Raw genomic sequence first — 23,285 nt, 5'->3', positions numbered from 1 at the left:
TGGACAGAGTAGCAAGCCCCTCAGCCCTCTCCCTTCACATACCACCATCATCCTGGTTGCACTGGTGGAAAACAGGCAAAGGTGATGAGCCACTGTGATGATGCTGTTTTAGATAACTCACTAGACCTTCTGGAAGTAATTCCTTAATCTTGAGATTCACAAGTGTTTAATGGGGGTAAACTACTCCTTTCACCTGAAGCATCATGTGTGTAGGAAGGAAGGCTGAGGCTAGAATCCTCTGCGAGATGCTGAAGCAATCAGAGAAGGGTGGGCAGGTATCTCCCAGCATTTTGTCCTTAACGGCTCTAAGGACTAGGAAAGAAAGAGCATGGGGCTGGCAACAGCTGCCTTATGCCTGGTTTTGATGGTGAGGATATCACAAATGCTCAAAGAGTAAAATGTTGATCTCCTTCCCTAAATATTTTCAGAAGGCAGTGTGGTATGGTGGTTAAAAGCATAAGCTCTGGACTGTTAGTTTTCAGATCCTAATTCCACCATTTACTGGCTATGTGGTTTAAAGAAAGTTAGGATTAAGTATGGGGATGAAATGAACTGGCATATATGAAGCACTAGGAATGCCTGGCACATCGTGAACATGACATTTAAGTGTTTATGAGAGTGATGATATCTGCATTTCAAATGCCCCAGCCACAAGGATCCTGTCTGGGTATAAGATTAACCTATTTGGGAATTCTGCCTTAAGGGACCAAAAAGGGGGTTCTAATGAAGGATGTCATAGGCAGTTTTTGGAGTGACACCTGTGCTGTTTGATCATAAAGACTTCAAGGTTTGACAAGACAGCTGAGTCCCTGACTATCGCATACGATGAGCTAAACCTAGCCGACTTCTTCTCGCTAGGCCTGTGGGTTGGGTAAAGAGGTCTTTGACCATTTTTTCTGAACATGAATGTTTTGGATTGTTTGGGTTTGTTTTCAGGCTTTCTTTGGCAACTGTGAAGTAAATCCTTTTCAACGGGTGTCAGTGTGGCCATGCTCAAACCACCCTGCCTTTCTTGGCCAGTGTTGTAGGCACTCTGGGTGGCCTCTGCAGCAAACACCAGTCACTGCAGGAGAGACATGGTGTAAGAACTTGGCCCTGGCCCTGGATCCTCTCTTCCGGTTTGGCTGGTTTAACACTGAATCTGCCCAGTGGCCATGTGTGGGATAGGTTTAACAGGCAGGAACTGCTTCAGGTCAGACTGGTCCTAGGAGGCTCAGCCCAGCGCCGCCCCTCCCCACCCCGGCTAAACTACCAGAGGGATCCCAGGCCAACTAGAAGATCAGGGTGAGCCTTAAGGTATCAATTCCTTTTGCCTCTGCTTGGAAAAGTTACAAACAAGCTATTCTGATTCTAGGTTCAAATCATGGCTTTCCCCCCTTACCAGATCTTGGGCATACTGTTTAACTTCTCTGAGCCACAATTTTCTCACGTGTAAAATGAACATGATACTAATACTTACCTCAAACCAACTTGTTTTAAGGATGTTTGACACAGGAGGTGCTGGAGAAAAGTTAGTTAGCATTATTATCTTAACTCCCACCTCCCTCCCCATCGCAATAGCCTCCTGTCAATGCCTGTTTCTGCTCTCATTACTTCTCTTGTCTAGAAATATCTCTTTCCTCTCCACTGAACATAGACCATCTTGTTCACTTTTAAAGGTCATTTCAGGGCAGGAAAGGGGAAGGGCCCATCCCAGAACTACTTGGGATTAGTCTGTATTTGTTTGCCAGGGCTGCTGTAACAAAGTACCATAGACTGGGTGGCTGAAACAACAGAAATGTATTGTCTCACAGTTCTGGAGACCAGATGTCTGAGGTCAAGGTGTTGGCAGGATTGGTTCCTAACGAAGGCTGTGAAGGAGAATCCGTTCCAGGCCTCTCCCCTCGCTTCTGGTGGTTTGCTGGCCATCTTTGCCATTCCTTGGGTTACAGAAGCATCTCCCCATTTCTGCCTTCATCATCACATGGCATTCTCCCTGTGTGTGTGTCTCTGTGTCCAAATTTCCCCCTTTTATAAGTACATCAGTCATAGTGGAATAGGGCCTACCGGAATGACCTATCTTAACTATTAGCTCCCCGACAACCCTATTTCCAATAAGGTCACGTTCACAAGTCCTAGGGGTTAGGACATGTGAACTGGGTTTGTGTGGGAGAGGGTTACAATTCAACCCAGAACAGGGTCCAATTACTAAACCTGGGTTTCCTCCCCAGGATTCCCATGCCAGCCTCTGGGCGCTGGGGACCCCACCTTCTTTCCTCTCCTGCACGTCCCGCACCCCTCTCTCCCTGCTCGTTTTGGTCTGACCACTGCCTGGGACTCCTGGTCTTTGCTGTTTCCTGAGACAGACTCAAAGGACAGGCTTTCCATGCAATTGACTAGTGAGCAGCAGATGGATGCCCACATAAGGAAAGACCTGAGCCCATGGAGAGGTCAGGGATCCAAGGAAGGCTGCTGGATCCCTGCATTCCTGACATCCAGGCTCTCTTCCCCGGGGAGGAGGTAACATATAGGGAGGGTGTGCCGGCCACCCTGGAAACCATACTTTCTTTAACCTTAAGATTCTTTTGGAAGAGTGAGTCCAGGGTCTCAAACCCAAATGTCTACACGAAGAGTTGGGCAGATCCTATAAAGGAAACAAGTCTCATGTATAGGAAATGAGCAGAGATGGCCAAGGTGCTAATGTTGCTGTGTGGGAAGACAATTTTGTGGAATAGTTTTTGGGTTTTTTTTTTTACATTTTTTAATTGAAATGTTTCTTGAGATAATTATAGATTCACATACAATTATAGGAAATAATACAAAGAGATTCCTCATGTACTTTGCCCAGTATTCTAATTTTTCAAAGAAGCAGGAAATCTAGACCTTTTATACATTTTTTTATTGTGGTAAAATATACATAAAATTTTACCATTTAACCATTTTAAGTATACAATTCAGTGGCATTAAGTACACTCACAATGTGATATAATATCATCACTCTCCATGGAAATCTAGATTTCTGTATCCAATGTCCTGATTTTTAACTTTTGGCATCTAATTCACAGGACCATAAACCCTTTATGTTGGCTGGTTGCCAGTTTGGAACTTCTAAGCGCATTAAGTGATGATGTGCTATTTTGTCTTGGGATGGTCGAGGTTGTGGGATTGCTGGGAAAGACAGGCCCCCAAACTGGAGTTTTGATGCTTGAGGCCAATGGGCCAAAGTTTCTAGGGTGTTGGGGGGATGTCCCCTTGGAGGAACTGGGACCCTCCAGGAGCAACTGCCGAGTTCACTGACCAGCACTCAGCATAGGCATCACATAGACAGCTCATCTGTTTTCGTCTGAACTAAGTGCGTGCCAAGGTTTCTTGCACAGAATGAGTGAAGGGAGCCTCCAGAAGCATTGACTTCAGGCTTTTCCCCACCTCAGTAAGAAGCTGGATAGATTGGATTTGATTGATAAAACGTGACCTCCTGGGACTTCCCTGGTGGTCCAGTGGTTAAGACTTCGCCTTCCAGTACAGGGGGAGTGAGTTCGATCCCTGGTCAGGGAGCTAAGATCCCACATGCCTCGTGGCCAAAAAACCAAAACATAAAACAGAAGCAATATTGCAACAAATTCAATAAAAACTTTAAAAATGGTGCACATCAAAAAGTCTTTAAAAAAAAAAAAAAAAGACCTCCTGGCATGCTTAGTATCCTGGAGTGGTTTGTGGCAGTTACCAGTGAGATCTGTTACTGGGTTTCCTGTCCCATGCTCCTGACTCCAGCCCCGTGTCCACTCCCAGGGTAGTCCCTGGGGGCCGTTTGAACCCCTGTCCTCCTTGTTTATTTCCAGGAACCGGGCTCATCAAAGTCCCCTTCTGCTTTTGATCTGCATGGAGAAAAGGCCCTGAAGACCTGCTCCCCTGGGGATGGACTGCCTTAGGAGCAGAAGTTGAGGTGTGGACGCTGCTGGCACACACTGTCTGAAGGCCCAGCCAGGCGGTGGGAGAGGGTTCCTCCCAGAGGGTGTCAGAGGATGGAGGGGAGCCAGCGGAGCAACCGAGGCAGAGCAGAGGTAGGAATGAGGCCTGTAAGGCCTGCAGAGAGGGCGGCAGAAGGTCGGGAAGGGTTGATGGGGCCAGAGTCTGAGTCTCAGCAAGGGGAAGGAGTTGGAATTTGAGGAATTCTGGGTTTCTGTTGGGTGGATTTTTGTCCCCATTTGGTTCATTCTGACCCCTCCTCTAGTTGGACCATGGGCAGCTTGGATGTCACCCGTTCTTTTTTTTTTTTAAGATGTTGGGGGTAGGAGTTTATTACTTTATATATTTATTTTTGCTGTGTTGGGTCTTCGTTTCTGTGTGAGGGCTTTCTCTAGTTGTGGCAAGCGGGGGCCGCTCTTCATCGCGGTGCGCGGGCCTCTCACTATCGCAGCCTCTCTTGTTGCGGAGCACAGGCTCCAGACGCGCAGGCTCAGTAGTTGTGGCTCACGGGCCTAGTTGCTCCGCGGCATGTGGGATCCTCCCAGCCCAGGGCTCGAACCGGTGTCCCCTGCATTAGCAGGCAGATTCTCAACCACTGCCCCACCAGGGAAGCCCCACCACCCGTTCTTAAGATGCTTACCTGGAGCCCCATCCTTTCCGTTACATTTTCTCAGGCTTCTCTGCCCTCCCGGCCAGTCTCTCTATTTCCTCATGGTCCACTGTCCTAAGTTTCTCAGGCCCTAGCTAAATCCTGTCCTGACCTGTTGTCACGTTGACCCATAACCCATTGTCACCTTCTCTGGGAACTGTCACCTCTCTGGGCAGGGACAGTATCTGCTGCTATTTTTGTCTCACTCCCTGGGCAGATCTTTGGGCTGGGCCAATAGGAATGGACTCAACCCAGTGAACTACCCAGGACTCTCCCTCGACTTCCCTGCAGGAATGGAGGGATTTATTGCTGGCACAAATGACCCTCCAAGACTTCTCTGGACCACAGGCTCCCAAGAACATTCTCAGAGCCAGAAAAAAGAAGGAAGGAAAGGAAGTAAAATGGATAGTGGGCTTGGGGTGGGGGGAGCCCCACACCTGGATTCCAGGGAAACGTCACTGGGCTGAAACCTCCTCCACATTAGCTGGTAGGCAGTGCCCCTGGCTGGCACCCCTGCCCGCAGGTGGGTGCCTACATTCATGGAGCACAAACTGAGGATGACGTGGCCTTGTGGTTGCAGTAACCTTTTTCTGACAGCAGAGGGGGCACTTCAATCCTTACCTGTGAGCTCTGTCTTCACTGGCGAATTCTATGGCAGCAGAACGCTGCATCCAGCCCGCTGTCTAGGGAGCCCATTGGAAACCAGACATCCATATAATGTCCTGGCTTTTAGGGTCGGACAGGGGCGGGGACACGTGTGTGTGTAAGAGAGAGAGACTGAAACATGTTACGTGATGAGCATTAATATTGAATTTTGCTTTCCTTTGGCTACACACAAGTGTTTATTGTGGTCTTACTCTGTGCAGGCACCGTCCCCAGGGATATTCTAAAACGCAGATCTTGAAACCCACTACTGAGAGTCACCCCACTGTCCACAGGGCGGGGCCCAAACGTCTCACGGCATCCAGGGCATTTCACAATCTGACCTTAGCCTCCTGTTCCAGAATCATCCATCACCACAGCTCCCACGATCTACAGAGGCCAGGGGCAGAGTGTCCACAGAATGCATTCCTGCCTCCAAGGAGCTCAGTGCTGGGATGGGCAGGGGCCTTGTCACACCACCACAGATCAAGTCTACCTGGCCAGGCTCCCTGGAGAGGGCCACTTATACTGTGCATGGTGACAAGAGCTGAGGCAGCTGGAGTCCTGGGCAGTGGAGCCCAGCCTGCCTCTCGGATACTCCAGCTCCGGGCCCATCCTCCCTGGCTTCATGCTTCCTCTCCTGTCCTCTGGACCAGGCTGCTGCCACTTTCCCTGCCCAGCCCCACAGCGGGCAAGGGGTTTCCTCTTGGAGTGGAGGACGCCTCTCAGCCACATGTTGTGTGCTTCCACCCAGGAGGGGCAGAAATGGGGAACTCGCCCTGGGTTTACGTATCCTTCCTGCTTCAGGCCTCTACTGGTGCAACCAGGAGAGACAGCGCTGATGGGGGTACCCGCAAGGTGCTGGCAGAGTGCAGGCTGGGCCCCTGGCCCCCAGTTTTGTTTTGTTTATCTGGAGGGAAAGGGTCTGATTCTCAGCTTCCCAGTTCTGACAACAGAACTCATCAGCGTGTTCAGTGAGTGACTAGAATGATAAATTCCGCAGGACCACCGTGCAAACTAGCATGTCAATTTATTGCTTTATGCGTGGTGGTGATGGTGGCAATGGACGGAGGGTATTGAAGATCGCTTTGGCCAGCCGCTGTAACAGTTAAATCCAGAAAACAGAGGTTTACCACAGTTAACGTGACCTCTGCCCCACAGGTGTTCCTGCCCCTTCTTAGCAGTGATTCAGGAATCTAGGCTCATTCCATCTTGAGGCTCCTTTGGCCTCAGCAAGATGACCCGAGCAATTGTCTTCACGCCAGCCAGCCTGACAGGGAAAGAGCAGGAAAGTTGTACGTGGGAGGAGCTTATCCTAGAGCTGCTGTAACAAATTACTACAACCTGGGCAGCTTAAAAGAAAAATGTGTTCTCTCACAGTTCTGGAGACCTGAAATCCAAAATCAGGGTGTCAGCAGAGTTGATTCCTTCCGGAAGCTCTGCAGAAAAATCTTTTCCATGCCCCTCTCCTAGTTTTGGGGGGTGTCTACCAATCCTTAGCATTCCTTGACTTACAGAGGCATCACTTCAATCTCTGCCTGTGTTTACACGCCCTTCTCCCCTGTGTGTCTGTCTGTCTTCTCCTGTGCTGTCTTACAAGGATACTTGTCATTAGATTTAGGACTCGCTCTAATCCAGGAGGATCTCATCTCAAGATCCTTGCCTTAATTACATCTGTAAAGATGTTTCTTCCAAATAAGGTCACTGTGACATAAGAACTATATATTTGGTCTCTGCCCCCAGTTCCTGACACAGAGCTCCTAAATCTCTAGGAATTTCCTGGGTGACAGGAGCATCGTTTGTTCTAATGAGGTGACTCTTGTTGGGCAACTGGATGATTCCGAATGGGGGCTGGTCACCAGAAAGTCCAAGTCATGATTAGAAGCTTGGAGTTTTCAGTCCCATCCCCATTCCTCTGGGCAGGGGAGAGGGACTGGAGATGAGGTGATAATGGATCATGCCTACATGATGTAGTCTCCATAAAAGATCTTCCGGGTTGGTGAGCAGATCCATGTGCTGGGAGGGTGTTGCACTCCAACTCCATGGGGGCAAAAGCTCCTGCACTTGGGACCGTCCAGACCTCAACCTATGTACCACTTCATCTGGCTTGTTCACCTGTATCCTTTATTATATCCTTTACAGTAAACCAGTAGATATAAGTAAGTTCTGTGAGCAGTTCTAACAAATTCTCAAACCTGAGGAGGGGGGTCATGGAAACTCCCAATTTATAGCTGATTGGTCAGAAGTACAGGTGACAACCTGGGACTTGCAATTGGTATCGGAAGTGGGGGACAGTCTTGGGGGACTGAGCCCTTAAGCTGTGGCGTCTGTGCTCATTCCAGGTAGTTAGTATTAGAATTGAGTTAACTTAGAGGACACCCAGTTGGTGTCCACTGAGAACTGGAGAATTTGTTGGTTTGGGAACCACCATCCCGCACATATTTGGTATCAAAAGTATTCTGTGGGCATAGAAAAAGTTTTCTTTTAATTACATTCTGAGGTTCTGGGTGGACATGAATTCTGGGGGACACTGCATTCCACTACAGGGACATACCTGGGTATGGTGCCCTTCTCGTGCCCACTTTCCAGAAAGTAGTCACATGGCCTAATTACGCTGGAAAATGTCATCTGGTTGTGCCCAGGATGACTAGAAAACTGGTTTGGGGAAGAGCTACCAGTTTCTGCCACGTGGGGGAGGGTCCTTGTCCAGGACCAGGAAGCTCAGGCTTCCAGGGGGAGGAATGACTCTCCCTTCGGCAGAACTTACTAATCCTTCCAGGTCCCACCGCACCTGCCATGGCCTTGCAAGCCCAGCGTCTGCTCCCAGAACTTGCCAGGCTCTGGGAAGAATCTGGGCTGCAGAGATGGTCCCTGGGGGCTCTTAAGAAGTGCTGCCCCCTGGGGTTCCAGGAGGGAGGAAGGGTGAATGGTGTAGTGGGGTGGAGCAGAGAGAGGTGAGTGCCCTGGGAGACTTTGAGAGAGAAATACCCCTCACCCCTGCCCCTACCCTGTCTCCCTGCAACTGACCCATTGATGCCTTAGGATTTCAGTGCCTTTGGGGAGAAGATGCCTCTGCTTCGTTATCGTGTCTCCAAAACTATGCAGAACCAGCTCTTTATCCTCTTTATCCTTTGCCAGGATTTTTTAAAGAAATGTTGTTCTTGGCTCACTTGGTTTTCAGTTCCCTAAACAGCACTTCTGAGCTGTCAAGCTTTTTAAAAGTGTTCTTAAGCTGAGACTAAACCCTACTTTTCTGGAAAAGCTACCTTGACTTCAGAGGAGATATTCTTTTCTCCCCATTCCTTTTTTTCTACTGCCTTCTTAACAATCCTTGTTCTCAAAGACGTTTGTGTTTTATTTTTTGCTTTCTGTCAAGACAAACTTCCCCCTGCCCACCCCTGCCCCCTGCCAAAAAAACCTTTCCTAGAACATAGGTGTTTCAAACCCATGCCAATGTTTTGTAGTTAGTATACACAGTTAAACTACACAGAAATCCCCCCAAGAGCCAGAGGTAAGCAACAACTTTACTTATTTGATTGGATGCCCTCCAAGTTTAGGAACATCCCATTTTTATTACCCAGCAGATAAGACAGAGCCCTGAATGGCTGTGGCTGTGATTAGATAACTTCTGATGTTTTCATTCCCTTGCTGATCTGCTGCTTCTAGGTTAAATTCATTTTGTTGCCTGTCCATTTTTAAAGAAAGACTGACAGAGTCACTCTAACAGATCAGGGGTCTGAGCTCAGAGTAGGTCAAAGGTAGTCACATGTAGGGAGATGGATAAAAATAGAAGGAGGGTTGGCAAGTACAGCCAGGACACCTGTGTTCATCACACATACTGATAAAGGCCAGAATCTCCTCATTTATCTCTGGTGGGAAGTTCTGATGGTTTCACAGGATCAAACTCAAACCACATCAAAACCAGGTGATTTCCTCTGAGCATTCCATAAAAGGAAGCATCTGTCCATGGTAGGAGTGGCTGTTGAATCCTGGGCAGTTTTCAATGGTCTGATGAGAAGAGCTTGCCTAGAATGGAACCAAATGTCTGCTCACTCACGTGTTACTGTGTGAAAACACTCAGACATCAAACCTATACCGTTCCTGTGCGTGCTCAGTCTCATGTTTATTCTTCCAGACACAATCCCAGCATTATTTATTGGAAGCAGGAGCTGATGGGGTCCAGTGAGCTTCCCAGCAGGAGACAAGCGCTTTCCTAGAGCTTCTAAATATTTCTTTGAAATAGTTGCTCTGAGGTTTGTGAGTTGTTTTTTCATTGTACTTAAAAGACTTCCTGTTTCTCTCCAGGTCTCTGGTAGCAACATGGTATTTTGCTTGAACCCTTGGTTTGTCTTAAGGAGATCCTGCTTTTACAGGTTTGGATTAAAAAGTGTCTTGTATCATAGGGTTTCTTGATACGCATGTGGACTTCTGACTTTAAAATACCACATTCCAGTTAGTAGGAAGCAGAGATATTATGTTTCCAGAGAAGTTTTATGTAGTATTCCAGGAAATAGAGGCTTTGATTCTTCCCATCATCAGATGATTGGAGTCCACCATAATGAGTGAAAACCTTCAGATTACACTGACTATAAGGAATAATTGCAGAGAAAAAAATAGGTTAATGGTGGAATATTTATTCTCATCTGCATCTGAATCTTTTGGAATCAAACTGAATGTATGGTTTGCACCATGCATTTCTCTGTCTTCTCTTCACAAGTTCCCTGAAAGAGAACACTCTGGGCCTCCATGGTCACCTTTATTCACATAAAGAAAGGATTTTTCCATTTGGAAGTAAACATGTTGGAGGTGAGTAGTTAATATTGTGTATATTCATTTCCACTGCAGGGGGCACAGGTTCAATCCCTGGTCTGAGAACTAACATGCCATATGTCATGGCAAAGAAAGAAAGAAAGAGAGAGAGAGAGAGAGAGAGGGAGGGAGGGAGGGAGGGAGGAAGGAAGGAAGGAAGGAAGGAAGGAAGAAAGAAAGGAAGAAAGAAACATAAATAGAGTGAGATGCCTAACAATGAGGGGCATCATAAACAGAAGTGACAGGAGTCACAGGTACTTGTTATTAATAATAAAGTATCAACACCTGCCAATGATTTGCAATACTTGCAGTGATATTAATAAATCAGAGCAGAGTCAAGGTTATCTTCATAATAACATCCTTGCATTCTCTAGAATTCTCTGGAGTTTTAAGCTGCTTTCCTTAGTAGGAGAGAAAGAGGTGGCTTTACTTCTAGCCTTCCCAGCACTATTTTTACCTTTTAAACACTATGTACACATACGTGAGGTGACATGATCTCTTAAGTGTGCCTCCTCAGGACAAAAAGGCAGAGAATGGTGGGTTTGTGTTGGAGCTTAGTAAATCCAGGAGGCCCTGAGATGTTTGATTTCTCCAAACACTGTCTCTCAGGTACCTCTTGAGTGTTCTTCTTGGAGTTTTCCAGGGATTGTCTGCATGTATCCAGACCTCTATCTGGCTGGGGCCCCGTGGGTGGGTCCCGGAGTGCTTTACACCTTCTTCTTGTTCACAAAATGCATGTAGGCTCCCGCCACCACTAGCTTTTCACACAGTTCATGACAAAAAGGCCCTTCGCCTGTTGTCTTCCTCTCTTTTTTCCAGTGGATTGGCTTTCACTTTCAGGATAAAAATCTGTCTCAGAATATACTGTGTCTCACTTGTTCTAAAGAGCTGTTTATTCAAGACATTTCTTCTCTCTTAAATTACTGTCGTTGTCTCCTGGTTAGTCTCCCTGCCTCCAGGCCAAATCCCCTCATTCTTTATAGAAATAAAACATACCCATGAGATGTCTGGATATGCTGGTCACAGACTTCCTCATTCTCTTGGGTGTATAATGACACCATGGAGAAGTAAAGTCTTTGAAACCATGTAGACTTGGGTTTAAACCCAGCTCCATCCCCTACGACCTTGTGATTTTCATCACCTTTGGGTATCAGGCTCTTCATTAATGAAAAGGAATAACAATCTCTACCTTGCAGAGTTTTCATGAAAATGAGATAACACAGTGCTTATAAAGCAGTCAGCACAGGTGTCTGACACACAGTAGGATTTTAACAGAGGTTACCCCTCCCTTCTTCCCTTTGTTGTCCAAAGTAAGAGCGTCTAAGGGTTGGGGAAATACTGTACAATTTTTCTTCACACGACCTTTCCTTTTGAAACACTTAGTACTAGCATTTTATCACTTTGTACTACCTTGTTGAAAACATCTGGAGATTCTGAAAATAGAATGTGAATCCTGCCTAAATTTATTTTCAACATAGTCCTGTGGAGCGGTAAGGATGAAAAGGGGGAAAACTCAGTGATGAGAAAAAAAAAAAAACTTTACGAAAGAAAAAAAGAGAGGTTGTAAGTGAATTACTGTTAGCCTATTGTTTTTTCTCTTTTAGTTACTTTGGTTTGATTGCAGGCTTACAGTATAAGACATGGTGGCATTTTTTTTCCATCAACATTGCTCTTAGCATCGGGTCCCTCAGAAGCAGACACAGAGCACGTAGCCCCTTTCCACTGTCCTTCCAGAGCTAACATCCCACCTTAAGTCCAATGGGATATGCCAGTTATTTGTTATAATGGAATTTTGCCAAAAATTATACAAAATAATGTTTCGCATTCAAAAGATCTTAAGAGAAAATAGAGCTGTTCTGTCATCTGTCAGCCAGTGAATGGACTCCGCTGGGCTGGATGCACCACGAACACTCCTTTCTTTCTCTACAACTCCTTTCATTTTAATCCCTCTCTCCCCACTCTCCACCCCCAAGCTTATGCATTTCTTTGGAGAGGTGTTTGCTGGGCTAACTTTCACTGAAATGGTGATGATGTTAGAAATCAGAAGAAATGAGCCTTCCCGGTTTAGCCCCACTCCCCAGGCTTAATCATTTTGTCGTTGTTGTTGCTAAGAAGTGTTGGGTGAACTATGGAAAACAATATGGAGATTCCTCAAAAAACTAAAAATAGAGTTGCCACACGATCCAGCAATCCCACTCTTAGGCATTTACCCAGACAAAACTATAATTTGAAAAGATACATGTACCTCTATGTTCACAGCAGCACAATTCACAATAGCCAAGACATGGAAACAACCTAAATGTCCATTGACAGATGAATGGATAAAGAAGATGGGGTACATATGTACAATGGAATACTACTCAGCCATAAAAAAAGAATGAAATAATGCCATTTGCAGCAACATGGATGGGCCTAGAGATTTTCATACTAAGTGAAGTAATTCAGAGAGAGAAAGACAAATACCATATGATAGCACGTATATGTGGAATCTAAAATACAATGCAAATCAATGTATCTATGGAAAAAAACAGACTCACAGACATAGAGAACAGACTTGTGGTTGCCAAGGTAGGGGGGAGGGGAGGAAAAGAATGGGAGTTTGGGATTAACAGAGACAAACTATTGTGTGCAGAATGGATAAACAACAAGATCCTACTTATAGCACAGGGAACTATATTCAATATTCTGTGACAAATCATAATGGAAAAGAATATGAAAAAGAATATATATATATGTTAAAAAAAAGAAGTGTTGGGTGAGTCAACTTTTATTTAGATGATGATGATGTTGGCGGTCAGAAAAAATTTAGGAATTTCAAAGATAATGACAACTTGGTGACCTCTGTCTGCAGAGGTTTCTCTTCTCCACTTGCCGCTGACAATGACATAGCATTCAGGCATCTTCTCTGGCGTGGGCAGGAGTTTTTACATGAATGGAGCCTTACACAGAGCTTCTTCTGGCAGAAATTTTATTATAACCAATTCAACGCATCTCTTTGCAACTTGCCACTCATGAAAGTAACAACGGCTTTGAGGCTTCATCTCAGCCGAAGACCGAAGAGCCGCTGGTGGCCTTGGATCTCAGCTGCTCGGGGTTTTTAGAACTTCAACTATAAAAATGGGCAGGATTTTCCTTGATCATATCGGTGGTACCCATCTGTTTTCCTGTGCAAACTGCGATACAATCCCGACCAACCACTCAGAACTCATCTCCACTCAATTCACAGGCGCCACTGGCAGAGCATTTCTTTTTAACTACCTTTTAACAAGGTAGTTAACCTGCAGTACAGTGAAGTTCAAGACCGGGTCATGCTCACTGGCTGCCACATGGTTCGAGATGTGAGCTGCAAAAACTACAATAGCAAACTGGGATGGATCTATGAGTTTGCCACTGAAGACACCCAGTGTTATAAGGAAGGCCGTGTGTTCCGAGAAAGCGAGGGCTTTGGGGAGCATGCACCATCTGATAACTCTTGAAGAAAAAGAGATAAATCCATCTTTTTCCCAGGTCTTCTTCACTGAAAACAAAAGTCCACTTACATACATTGTCACCTTAGCATCAGTGTAAGATTCATGAACTGTGGAACAAGAGGTTGTGAGAATCTATAATGGAACCTTTCTTTCTTTCTTTCTTTCTTCCTTCCTTCCTTCCTTTCTTTCTTTCTCTCTTTTCCTTCCTTCCTTCCTTCCTTCCTCCCTTCCTTTCTTTCTTTTTTTAATTATCTATTTCCCATTCAACAGCAGTGTGTAGAGAGAATATTACGCAGATGCCGTTAATTTTTTTTCCCCCTATGTTTACATCTTGAGGCAGAACAGTCTATCTGCAGCTACATGGTGGGCTATGTGAGGAAAAAACCCTGGGCTATTAGAGTGAAAAAGTGTTTTATGTAAATTCTGAAAGGAAAATGTGTCAAGAGCATGGTTCTTAAATTAATTCGGGCTTCATTTTAAAACTTTTTTTTAACCCAGGTATTTCAGTTGATTTGCTAGCTTCAGAAAAGAGATCCAAATTTGTGACCAGTGCTGAAGGTTCAGTGTTAGTATGGTTTGTGCTGGCCATTGTGCCATATTCTTGTTGGAGATGAACTGTAGCATCAGAGCCCATTCTTCCTTGTCAGTCTTGATCCAAAGATGCCACCATTCCTAGTTATTTGTCACCACATAATTGGTGTTGATTGGAAACTTTTCCTGATATGGGGCAGAACTGCTTGGTTGTCTTTTCCATGTAAATTAAGCATAGTAACATAAACAAAGTAATAGTTGGATGTTAAAAAAAAAAACAACAACAATGGCTTTGATATACAGACCGCATCTTTGACATCTTTAGTTTTAAGGGAGTTTACCTAGGCCTCAGACATGGAATCCTCCTGCCCGGAGAGCACAGAAGACTTTTCTTAGTGAATTATGATAATCACCCTTGACCTTGCTGCCTGGTGACGTTGTGGATTAGAGCGGCTGGGCTTTCTGACCTGTACATCAATCTCAAATTCCATTTTGGACACAGAGAAGAGAGGGCATGGGGGAGAGGGAGACTGAAGACTACAGAAATGGCCTCGACCAAGTTAATAACTAGTTTTTAAAGCTAATGAATTTTTTTCTCTAACTCTGCTTATCAGCAGGGTGTGTAACGTAGTGCTTTCCTCCCCCTCAGGCCTTGTCTCTCTCAGGGCTGATCACGATTCTTACGAGATGTGTTCACTTTATTTTTTAAAAAATATTTATTTATTTTATTTATTTTCTTGGCCGCATCGGGTCTTAGTTGAGGCATGCGGGATCTTTCGTTGCAGCGCGAGGTCTCTTCATTGCGGCGTTTGGGCTTCTCTCTAGTTGTGGCACACGGGCTCCAGGGCGCGTGGACTCTATAGTTTGTGGCACACAGGCTCTCCTTGAGACGCGAGCTCAGTAGTTGTGGCGTGCGGACTTAGTTGCCCTGTGGCATGTGGGATCTTCGTTCCCTGACGAGGGATTGAACTCGCATCCCTTGCATTGGAAGGTGGATCCATTACCACTGGACCACCAGGGAAGTCCTGAAATGTGTTCACTTTAAATTTACCCATTCGCCTATCTTCTCTTCCAGGTAGCTATAGATTCCACGGCCTCGAACGGGGACTCCAGGAACAGCTGTTCCCTGACTACATCCACTCCTGCCAACCCAACGTGCACTTGAAGGCCTTGGCGGCTGTGGTGGAGATTTGCCAAGACTCGGACAGGTATGAGACTCCCCATCTCTGTGGGTTCCTGTGGCCCCTGGCTAGCCCAGGGCAGAAGAATGGAAATGAAGTTATGCTGAGGCTCATGAGGGGACAGAATAAAGCCTGGCCCCAAATGTGTTATCCTCTCCACACCTAGAGAAACTGAGTTCATGCCAAGCTCACGTTGGGCACCAAAAAACATCCTTTCTTAGCTTTCTTCTCTTACTTGGCTGGCAGGACCACCGGATAGTGATTTTGGTTTCCCTTTTGTAAAATTTGAGTATGTGCCTCTCTACGCAAAGTTTGGTCCGTGGACCAGAAGCATAACATCACCTAGGAACTTAGAACGTCAAGCCCCACTTGAGAATCTGAATCAGCATCTGCATTGTAACAAGATTTCCAGATGGTTCATGTGCACTTGGGAGTTTGAGAAGCACCGGTTTATTAGGCACTATTCTGTCTGATCCTCACATTAACCCTTCTGTAGTGAGTGTTGTTTAATAGAAGAGGAAAACTGTGCAAGGAGATGCAGTGGTCTGTGCCCTGTCCTACAGCCAGAGGCAGGATTTAAACCCAGAGCCAGATCATTCCACAGAGTAAACTTGTAAAATTGTGGGGTTTCACTGACGTCAAAAGCTATTGGTAACTTTAGCAGAGGGTGTGTGTCTGCCCGTGTGCACGTGTGTGTGTGCCCACGTCATTGTGTGTGTGTTTGTATGTGCATATAGAGTAAGTCCCCTACATAAGAACGAGTTCTGTTCCAAGAGTGTGTTTGTAAGTCCAGCAAAGTTAGCCTAGGTACCCAACTAACACAATCAGCTATATAGTACTGCACTGTAATAGGTTTATAATACTTTCACACAAATAATACCTAACAAGCACAGAAAATAAAGAAAACATTTTTAATCTTGCCGTAGAGTACCTTGAAAAGTACACTAGTACCAGCTACGTCACCACTGCTTTTATGCTCACTTCTGGACATCCTGGGCTTGAAATAAAGATACTGTACTGTATTCTGTACAGTAACATACACAAAAGCACAGCCACTTGTAGAGGCTGCATGCACGTGACAATGTACGCCAGACACATGAATTAACTTACGTGATTGGACATGTGAACACACGTATCGGTATTATATTTATTTTTACTTGATGGTAAATATTGACCTTTACCACTAAGGGAATTCCCTTTAATAAATTATTTACATAAATTACATTAAACTGGATTTATTCTGCCTTTCCAGTATTTCCAGATTGAGGTGAAGTCGTTCACATGTTTGATCAAGAAGGCTCTTTGAGGTCAAACCAGTGTAAATATAAATATGGGTAAATCTCAGTTGACTGACTGGTGTGATGGTAAAACAGGGCTAGGTGGTAATGAGCAGCAACTAATTGACCTGTTAAACCAGGAGAATAAAGAAAGTGACTCTGTCCTCCAGTTTCAGAGAGTTTTCATGGAATGGCCTGATTTCTGTTCTTTCTAGTCTCATAATTGGTGAAAACCATATTAAAAACCTGATACCCAGGTACCATAGGAAGTGACACAGCCTAGTGAACAGAAAGTGCAGAGAAACCAACAGGACAGGTAATAGGAAAGTTGCCATCAGTGTCCTTCCCACTAGCGAGTCTCTGGATTCGGCTTGGTCATTGCCAGTAACACAAATGCGTGTGAGGCCAGTTGGGATGAATGAACAGGTCCAGTCAAATCAGATAGCTCTAAACACTAGGCCCCTACCAACACTTCCCCTGTTACCCGTTTGGAACAAAGGGCAAAAATAGCATTTTACATTACCTTGTTGAAACGATACTTATACTCAACCTTGAGATACTGTCTGTGAAGACAACTTGAATCTCAGCTCTGGTGTCTTCAGGCCCCAATTCAGAGAGGATTCTTAGAGAGGCTCAGGTCATATGGAGATTTCTACCAAGGAGGGAAAAGACAGACAGATTGCATCCCCGCTGTCAGAAACTCCTCCAAATGTCCCCAAGTCACCAACACAGTAATTCTCTCCCTTCTCTTTATAACACACACAATTTATGGAGGGGACTGACCTTTCCCTGGTGTATGTTCTTGGCAGCTTTGTCATAAATTAACTGACCACATATGTATGGACTTATTCCTGGGCTCTCTGGTCTATTCCTCTGGCCCATGTGCCTCTTTTAGTGCCATTTCTACACTGTTTGGTTCCTGTAGCTCTGTGATATGGTTTCAAGTCAGTGAGTGAGTTTCCTCCAGCTGCTGTTCTCCTTTCTCGGGATCCCCTTGGCTGTTCAGGGTCTTTTGTGGTTCCATACACATGTCAGGATTGTTCAGTTTCTGTGAAAAATGCCTTTGGAATTTCGGTAGGAATGTCATTGAAGTGCATACTGTTTTGGGTAGAATGGACATTTTAGCACTACTAATTCTTTCCGTCCAAAAGCACAAGATATCTTTCCATTTATTTGTGTCTTCAGTTTCTTCATCGATGTCTTAGGGTTTTCAGTGTGCAACTCTTTCACACTCTTGGGTTAAATTCATTCCCAGTTATTTGGTTCTTTTGACGTTATTGTAAATGAGATTGTTTTCTTAATTTCTCTCTCTGATGGTTCATTATTTGTGTATAGAAACACAACTGATTTTAGTGTATTGATTTTGTATCCTGCAGCTTTACTGAATTCATTTATTCTAATAGTTTCTTGGTGATTTGATGTACAAAACTGGAATTAGAAATCCCACTATTTCTACCACATCCGGGTCATCCACAACACCCAAGACATAGTGGCTACTATTATAATCTTCCCACAGTGCCCCTTAAAAACATGTGAAATCTTATAAGGGCGAATTGCATCATCACTTTGGGTGAGCAGGATCTGGGTAAAGCTTGGCCTCTATACAAAGTTTCATGTCTTCTCTACGTTTCTGTCCTTTTATTGACATGATTGTTTTGAAATATAATTCATTTTCCAGTAATTTCAAATGTATAGAAAAATTTCAATAGCAGCACAAAGTACTCACATTTGGCACTTCACACAAAACACTCCAGTGTGTTTTACCAAAACACGGATACACTCTCAGGGAACAAGCACTTAATTACCAAATGAGAATCATTACAATTTCTTATAATAATCCAATCCACAGGTCCACTTCAACTTTCACCATCTGCTCCAACTCTATGAAAATGTCTTTTTTTCATTGTGATCCAGTTTTCTTTCTTTTTTTCCCCTCTGGAACCCTAACTGAGACTTTGCCTCATATTCAAAATCTTGATGGATTTAAAGTACAGGATGGGTATGTGACCTTGTGGCCTTTCCTGTATGGCTTCTTTCACTTAGGATCATCCATGTTGTAGCATGTATCAGTACTTCATTTTTTCCTTTGTGATTAAAAACACATAACATAACATTTACCATTTAAACCATTTTACATATACAGTTCTGTGACATTCATTGCATCTACATCGTTACAAAAATATCCTCACCATTCATCTCCCAAACTTTTTCATTTTCCCCAAGTGAAACTGTATCCATTAAACACTATCTCTTCTCAGCTCCTGCAACCACATTCTTTCTGTCTTTGAATTTGACTCCTCTGGATACCTTATATAAGTGGAATCAAATAATTTGTCCTTCTGTAACTAACTTATTTCAATTAGCATAGTAACTTCAAGGTTCATCCATGTTGTAGCGTGTCAGAATTTCCTTAGTTTTCAAGGAAATAATATTTCCTTGAATAATATTTCCTTATGAATATACCACATTCCATTTACCCATTTATCCATCAATGGACACTTGGGTTGCTTCCACCTTTTGTTATTGTGAATGATGCTGCTATGAATATGAGTGTACAAATATCTGTTCCAGTCCCTGCTTTCAAATATTTTGAGTAAATACCCTGAAGTGGAATTGACAGATCATATGTTAACTCTGTGTTTAACTTTTTGAGGAGCTGCCATATTGTTTTCACAGTGATTGCACCATTTTACTCTATTCATTTATATGTTAGAATAATATGGCAGTTCATGGATGTGCTGCATTTTGTTTATTTATTCACTTGTTGATTGACATTTTAATTGTTTCTACCTCTTAGCTATTGTGAACAGTGCTGCTATGAATATTCCTGTACAACTTTTTGTTTGAACACCTGTTTTTAATTCTCACTAGGAGTGGACTTGTTGAATCCTATCATACTTTACATTTATCTTTTTGAGGAAATGTCAAAGTATTGTGCACATAGGTTGCATCATTTTACATTTCCACAAGCAATGTTTACAGTTCCATTTGCTCTACATTGTTGCCAGTATTAGTTATTTTTTATTTTTCTTGACTATAACAATTCTAGTGTGTTTGAAGGTGTATTGAATTATGGTATGAATTTGCATATCCATCATGACTACTGATGTTTGACATCTTTTCCATTGTATGTTGACCATTTGTATGTCTTTTCTGAAGAGTCTGGTCAAGTCCTGTGTGCATTTTAAAAACTGAGTTCTTTGTGTTTTTGTTGTTGAGTTTCTTGATATGTTCTGGATAACAGACTCATTAGATATATGATGTGCAAATATTTTCTTCTGTTCTGTGGGCTGTCTTTTTACTTTCTGGATAGCAGTTTTGATGCAATAAATTTTTTAACTTTGAGGAAATCCGATATATCTATTTTTTCTTTCATTGCTTGTGCTTTGATGTCAGATCTAAGAAACCATTGCTAAATGCAAGATCATGAAGATTTATTCCCTTGGTTTATTTGAGAGATTATAGAGTCATTCCTTGGTATCCACTTTGCTAGGATTAAGGTCTGCTGCCAGAGTCAGTGTCAGGGCTTAGGTGTCAGGGTTTAAGATTATGGTCAGAGTTGGATAGTCAGGGTAGAGGGTAATGGTCAGGGTCAGGGATTAGAGCTGAGGTGTCAGGATCAAGGGTCTAGGGTTGTTAGGTTTAGGGCTATAGGTTAGGGTGTTAGGGTTATAGGTTAGAGTTAGAGTTAGGTTAAAGCATAACCTTCCCTCACTCCCCTTGTCCCTCTCCATCTTTCTGAGGCCTCCAGGAAGGACAGGACTAGTCCAGGGTCACACATGACTCAGAGACTTGAGCTGGACCAATGTTTCTTTGCCCCTCAATCCTGGGCATAGTTTTGTGTACTATCTGTGTACTATCTTCTTTGACCAGGTGTTTGTTCAGAGCTTTTCCTATTTTTAATGGGGTTGTTTGTGTTAGAGTTCTTTGTATGTTTTGAAACAAATCCTTTGTTAGGCATGTGTTTGCAAATATTTTTCTCTCAGTTTGTGACTTTTGATTTTCTGAGTAAGGCCTTTCACAGAGTAGAAATCTTTAATTTTACAAAGTCCGTGGTATTCCTTGTTTTTCTTTGAGGATTGCCTTTTTGTGTTGTGTGTTAGAACTCAGAGCTCATGATGTACATAACCAAACCCAACCTCCTGTCAATTTTCCTCTATGTCTTCTGTAATTTTGAATAGTTTTGCATTTAAGATTTGTCTATGAATAATTATGGGTGAATTTGGTGTAAGTTATAAACATTCATTTCATTCCATACAGTTTCCAATTAGTTGTTCCTTAAGTATTTTGGGAGAAATTATAGGATGCTGTCTCCATTTAGGTTTGAATTTCCACAGTTTAACAGATTCAGCAGTTCTGCCAGTAGGGGGCGTTGTCTCCAGTGACCTGTGAGGTAGGTACGGCCTGCACTTCCTGCACTGACCACAGGGGGGCCGAGACCGCCTCTCTGACCCACAGAGCATGCGCATTCCACTGAGGACGGCTCCGCGCAGCCGAGAGGAGTTGTGTCTCCTCAGGCACCGACTGGGCTTCGCCTTCGGATGCCCCGGGTCAGCATCTCTGCTGACAGGAGCTCAGTCTTCTTAGGACTCACCAGGGTTTCGGCTTCAGGACAACTTGGGGCTGCGTCCATACTGACAGGAGCTGAGTTTCCTGACGACCCAGGTGAAGCCGAGAGGAAAAGGTGAGGAGAAGTGAGGAAAAGTGGGGAGAAGCTTCCCGTGTGCGACTGACTGTTGAGGGAAGTCCGTCTTCATGCGACCCAGGAAGGGCTTGATGTGGAAAACTGGGTTTTTAGTCAGTTTTTTGTGCAGTGTAGATGGTGTCCAGTGTCGTTATGTGGCGTGTGGCGTCCAGTTTTCCTAGCGCTGTTTATTGTGGGCACTGTCCTTCCCCTTGGTGTGTTCTTGGCCCCTTCGTCATAAATTAACCGACCCCAGCCATATGGGTTGAATACTGAGCTCTCTGTTCTGTTCCTCTGATCCGTGAGTCTGTTTTTGTGCCAATTCCACACTTTTCTGGTGACTGTAGCTTCATAATGTAGTGTGAAGTCGGGAGGAAGATGCCTCCAGCCTATTCTCCTTTCTCAGGGTTGCTTTGGCTCTTTGGGATCCTTTGTGGTTCCACACAAATATTAGGATGATTTGCTCTATTTCTGTGAAAAATACCATTGGAATTTTGGTAGGGATTGCATTCACTGTGTACATTGCTTTGAGTAGAATGGACATTTTAACAATATTCTTCCATTCCACGAGAACGAGATATCGTTCCATTTATTTGTGTCTTTCAATTTATTCGTCAATGTCTTTAAGTTTTCAGTGTGCAAGCCTTTCACACCCTTGGTTAAATTTATTCCTAGGTATTTTGTTCTTTTTGATGCACTTGTAAATAGGGTTGGGTTTTTTTTTTCATTTTCTGATTGGTGTTTGAAAAGCAATTGATTTCTGTGTACTGATTTTGTAACTTTACTGAATTCATTTATTATTTCTAATAGTTTTTTGGTGGAATGATGCGGAAAATTGGAATTCAAAAATCCCACCGTTTCTTATCGTTTTTCTTGTGATTAGACTGGGTTTATGGGTTTTGAGGAGGCAGGTCACAGAGGTCAAGTGCATTCTCATCATTTTATGTCAAGGGAACAGGCTCTCAAGGCAACTTATCACTGTTTATGTTAACTTTGGTCATGTGACTGAGGTCGTGTTTGTCAGTTTTCCCTGCTGTGAAGTTATTTTTCTCATGTCCATACTGTACGTCTTATTTAGGAAGAAGTCACTGTGTGGAACCCACACTTCAGAAGAGGGTTAGGGTTACTTCCTCGATGGATGCCTATGTGTCTACATCAATTATTTGGAATTGTTCTGCATAGGACATTCCTATTTAACCCAACTCATAAAAAGTGTTTGTAATTATTTATTTTACTAGTGTGGACACCTGAATAGTTATTTTATACTTGTGGTTATAATTCAATTGTACAGCTTAGTTCATTCTTTTTTTTTTTTTTTTTTTGCGGTACTTGGGCCTCTCACTGCCGTGTCTGTTTTGTGAAAAGTTCATTTGTATCATTTTTTAAGATTCCACATATAAGTGATATCATATGATATTTGTCTCTCTCTGTCCGACTGACTTCACTTAGTATGATAATGTTTAGGTCCATCCATGTTGCTACAAATGGCATTATTTCTTTCTTTTTTTTTTTTTTTTGCGGTACGCGGGCCTCTCACCACCGCGGCCCCTCCCGCCGCGGAGCACAGGCTCCGGACGCGCAGGCCCAGCGGCCATGGCTCACGGGCCCAGCCGCTCCGCGGCACGCGGGATCCTCCCGGACCGGGGCACGAACCCGCGCCCCCCGCATTGGCAGGCGGACTCCCAACCACTGCGCCACCGGGGAAGCCCCCCATTCTTTTTTATGGCTGAGTAATAGAAGGGTCATCTTCAAGGGCAAGATAGAAGTTTGCTGGGGAACTAAGCCCAGAATGAATCCAAGTCATATATCATTGTGAACTGGAGCTCTTCTTTGCCAGTGCGTGGAACTGGCATAACAGAATGCAGGGGTGTTCGTTATACTCTGGTGAAAAATTGAAGATATACAAAAGGCAAAGTTTGGGGTGTTGGTGTGAGATGCTCACATACTATATAGAACTATATGGAGAAGACTATTTCCATCTATGGGATCAAATCATTTTAGCAATTGTCTTTTCCTCTCAAACCATGAACGACGGCACTAGTTAAAGCTGTTGCTCGGTGACATGCCCACAGGTCCATGTGGCTACTACCAACTTTA

General features: G+C 44.0%; 1 long non-coding RNA gene and 1 pseudogene across 1 annotated transcript; both read left to right on the top strand.

The window, feature by feature from the left end:
• The first annotated feature begins 1,211 nt into the window (after positions 1-1,211).
• LOC113633278 (uncharacterized) lies at positions 1,212-15,248 on the top strand. The gene is made up of 3 exons (XR_003438127.1): positions 1,212-1,296; positions 3,819-4,040; positions 15,122-15,248. It is a non-coding gene; the product is annotated as an uncharacterized LOC113633278 (long non-coding RNA).
• Positions 13,134-13,521, top strand: LOC113633277 (protein yippee-like 5 pseudogene; annotated as a pseudogene).
• Positions 15,249-23,285: the final 8,037 nt, after the last annotated feature.

This window comes from Aethalodelphis obliquidens, unplaced genomic scaffold (assembly GCF_003676395.1).
Source record: "Aethalodelphis obliquidens isolate GAN/ISIS:26980383/991018 unplaced genomic scaffold, ASM367639v1 scaffold39, whole genome shotgun sequence".
In the NCBI taxonomy this organism is placed as follows: Eukaryota; Metazoa; Chordata; class Mammalia; order Artiodactyla; family Delphinidae; genus Aethalodelphis; species Aethalodelphis obliquidens.
This window is presented reverse-complemented; position numbering and strand designations above follow the sequence as displayed.